This window comes from Martes martes (assembly GCF_963455335.1).
Source record: "Martes martes genome assembly, chromosome: 2".
NCBI lineage: Eukaryota > Metazoa > Chordata > Mammalia > Carnivora > Mustelidae > Martes > Martes martes.
This window is the reverse complement of record NC_137889.1, coordinates 27,310,162-27,314,613: the sequence shown is the minus strand read 5'-3', so window position 1 is coordinate 27,314,613 and position 4,452 is coordinate 27,310,162.

Sequence of the window (4,452 nt, the reverse complement as noted above, 5' to 3'; positions counted from 1 at the left end):
CTTACAAGTGTTTTCTTCTGATTGTGAGACAGAATGGAAGGTAAGGTACTCCTGATTCTAGCACAGTGCTTGGGACGGGGATCACTCTTGTCTGACTGCCTGCTCTGGGGCTCAGTCTCTCTTAGGGATGGTAATTTCTTCTTTCTTCCTCACCTGCATGGTCATGAAAACCTACTACTGCCTGCCTCACTTGGAGTGAAGAGCCAGTAAGCTTGGGTTTTGTTCTGCCAAGTACAGAAGATTCAGTTTTCCAAGAAAGAGATGGGTTTTCTGAACTTGGGAGAATAACAGTGCACCTTTACATCTGGGCCTTCCTACCTCGTTAGCTGGTGTTGGCACAAGGCCCCAGGGCTGGGTGCACAGGAGAGGCCTGGGGCGGGGGTGGGGGGGGCATCACACAGCCTTCATGGAAGACAAGGAATCTGCTCTGTGCGGTGAGAGTGGGGATGTCCATGGATTTCGGTTCTGCAGTAGTAATTCAAGAAGCATTGGGTATAAAGTATTTCATAAATTCAGTCTTGTCAATTTGTGGTAGCCCTGGAGAAAAGAGTTGATGTAAATCTGCCTGGATCACAAATTCCCAACCTGTCCAGGATTACCACAACTGACACTAGCCTGTTATATTCAGTTCCATTAAACTGAGTTCACATTTACAAAGTTGACCGTTGACAGAATATTGTGCAAAATAAGTAGAAAAAACAGAAAAGTGAAATTTCTAAGTGGTATTTTCCTTCCACACTCAAAGACACAGTAAGCGGTAGAAAGCGCTAAAGATGGCGGGGGTGGGGGTCGCTGAAGGAAAACCATGAGGTTTGAGTTAGTCACACCCCACACACTAGGAATCTGAAGGCCCAAGAGTTTACTCCAAAAATGCTCTAGGTTTTATAAAACGTGGCTGGGTTCTAGTACGGCTTCACCTTGTACTTTGGCATGCAATAGATACAGTGGCCCTTGTTCTGTGTGGGTGTTATTTTATCTTTAAAAGGAAAAAAAAAAGTGGTTTGCTGTGAGAATCTCCTATCTCTGGCTTTTAGTATTAATTTGAACGGGTGCTTGAACAGGACTTTGGAATGCTTGCTGGACAAAACACTGGTCAGGGAATGACCTCATCTGGGCGATACCGGGAGGAGAGTTTTGAAATGTGGACTTCCCCTAGGGTATGAATGATTATTTTAAAGTTGCTGATCAGGGCCCGAGGTGCTGGCCTGGTCTCTTGTTACTCACCGTGTTGTCATGTATGGGGGCGAACAGAGGAGCCCGTCATGCAGGAAGAACCACGTGGGACTGAGAAATGTGAGAGGCTAAGAAGGCAAGGGGTTGGGATGACTTCACCCTCACGAGGAAGAGTGAGGAGGTGGTGTGGGTCCCTGGCTGTGCCACCCAGGAGAGGGTAGTGGCAGCGCCAGGCCTGGAAGCTGGCACTGCTCTTCTCAGTGTCCCCCCCATGTGCCCACGTATCCCACAGGTGCACATCTAATCCGAGGTTAGCCCAGGGCTCCAACATCCATTTGGTTCCTCACCAAGGTGTACGAAGCCTCTGATTTAAATTAAAAACTTTTAATTATTGTTTACCTCTATCTCCTCACTAAACTGTGAGCAACTTTGAAGGAGGCTCTCTTTCATTCATATTGCATATAAATGGGCATTCAGTGACTATCTTATGAAAGAATGCGTCTTTTTTTTTTTTTTTTAAAGATTTTATTTATCTATTTGACAGACAGAGATCACAAGCAGGCTGAGAGGCAGGCAGAGAGAGAGAGGTGGAAGCAGGCTCCCCGCTGAGCATAGAGCCCGACGCGGGGCTCGATCCCAGGATCCTGGGATCATGACCCGAGCTGAAGGCAGAGACTTTAACCCACTGAGCCACCCAGGCACCCCAGAAAGAATGCGTCTTTATTCTAGACATGGGCAGTGGAGACTTGAAGAGGTACAAAGATGAGCTCAGGGTCACTGTCAAGGACAGATCCAGACTGAACATGGCATTCATATACCCCAGATTGTGTCTCTAGTCCTGAGTATGTTGCCTCATTCTATGAAAAGGATAAAAGGTGACAGGAGCATTGAAAACCATCATTTGTTATTTTCATTAGCATCTAAAACAGTGGCTCTCGACTGCACACAATCCCCACTCAGAGGACATCTGGCAAAGCCTAGAGACATTTTCGGTTTTCACACCTGGGCAAGGGGGTACATCCAGTGGATAGAAGCCAGAGATGTAGCTAACCATCCTATGGGGCCCAGGACAGTCCCTCACCACAAGGAATGATCTGGTCCAAATATCAAAAATGGCAGTGTTGAGAAATCCCGATTGAAGGTCAGGATTAACACCTTATAATGAAAAGGGAATGGCAGAATGGGATTGTAGGACATGGGAGTCTGTGCCCCTTTTCAAAGCAAATCTTGATGAGATCAAGAAGAGCTCCAAGAGCAAATTGACTGTGGCTGTGACCTAGAAGGGGGTCTCTACCTGCAATGTGTCTGTGTGGTTTCCTTTGTCCCTTGTGGGGATTTTAGGTCACCAATGCTTCTAAGCTCTGACTTGCACTTGTGTCTCTGTAGACTAAGTTCTAGATTCTTCCTAAGATTTTGTCTAGTAATTCCCTATTTCCATTAGCCTTCAAAAGCTTTTTAATTCACTGGGTGGTGGTGGTGGGGAAACTTATCTTTAAGATAAAAGCAGTTGACATTGGAATTCTAAACTGCTGTGGCATTAATTGAAAAGAGTCTTTAGAATACTTACTGTCACTTTGAAAGAAAGGTCTACTTAATCTCAAAGAGTTTCCATGCAAGTAGAACTCCTATTCTGCTTTTATTTGAATGGACAAATATATTTTGAAATTTTTATATTACTTCAAAGGCTTTAGAGGCCTAAACCAAACTTAGTTAAGATATTATCTGGTTTCCCAATGAAGTATTGCTGTCACTAGAGTCTTTCTGTTTCTCCGAAAAGTGTTGGAAGGCTATCATTATAGTCTTTTTTATTGGAGCTTTAGGATAGAGATGTGGTTTCATGAAGTAAACAATACAAGGATGTAAGGACCTTATATCACTTCATGTATCAGTTTTCCATATAAACCTGTCTTGGCATAAATTTGCCATTCTGTGTTTGAGCTTCTTAAAAAGCATCGCATCATAAATATGGGCTCTTTGTTTGGCTGGACTGTACTTAATTTCAAATGGGAAACTCAAGAAAGCAGCTAATGACTCTTTGTGTCAAGATTGGTCACACAATCTTGGCAATAGATGAATTAAAACTATCTGAAGAACTGCCTTCCAGATAGAATGTCACACAGTCCCCAGCACTTTGCATAAAGCCCTCTTCTGAGTCCAAATCCCCCTTATCATTTTCTGCCCTCTGCAACATAACACTGGCTTCTCTCTTCTTTTCAGAAAGTCTCCAATGAATTTATATGGGGCTAAGCTTCAAATCTACCTTACTTCACTAACAATACTCTCATTTTCTCCTTCAGTAAGTTCTCTTCTACTGCAGTTCCATTTCTGCAAATTTTGAAAGTGGTGTCCAGTGTTTCTAATCTTTGCTTGTCTTTCTACACAGGCAGTTGGCCAATGGAGACTAGGTATTCCACACTTTGATTATTGAGAGCACATGTGAGTGGGGGTGGGGAAGACAGAGGGAGAGGGAGAATCTGAGCACTGGGTGTTATACACAACTGATGAATTGTTGAACACTGCATCTGAAACTAATGATGTACTATATGTTGGCTAATTGAGTTTAAATAAAGAATATTTTTGAAAAATAGTCTGTCACTTAATTGAGCCACCCAGGCACCCCAACACACTGTCAGAAACTGTTCAGATAATGTTGACCTTGTTATAATGGACATAAAATGAGATTGTCTTTATCTCCAAATATCGAGAGGCTCAAAGTAACTGGTAGCATTTTCTAAGATCAGAAGATCACACTCATATCAGTACAGTGTCCCTGAACAAAGTATCTTTCCTCTGATACCAGTAACTTCAGCAAGATCTCAAATGGGGGCAAACCTTTAATTTTATTTCTTCTTTCCTCTTCAGAACTTTTTTTAAATTGTGACTTCATTTGTGAATGTAAAATCTTATTTTGCTTCTCTCTGGAAAATAGAAGTCTTCTTTGAGCCATAAAATTATTTTTCTCTTAAATTTATTTATTTATTTATCTACATTATTTTTGTGAGGGAACTAAAATTTATGTAAATCAGATATATTGAAAAGGTTTTTTAAAAAAGATTTTATTTATTTATTTGACACAGAGAGAGCACAAGCAAGGGTAGTGGCAGGCAGAGGAGAGGGAGAAGCAGACTCCCCACGATTGAGGACTCAATCCCAGGATGGTGAGACAATGACCTGAGCCAAAGACAGACACTTCTTAATGGACTGAGCCACCCAGGTACCCCTAAAAAGGGTTTAAAAAAAAGTTTTTTTTTAAATTTCTTTAGGCTTCCAGGAAATCAC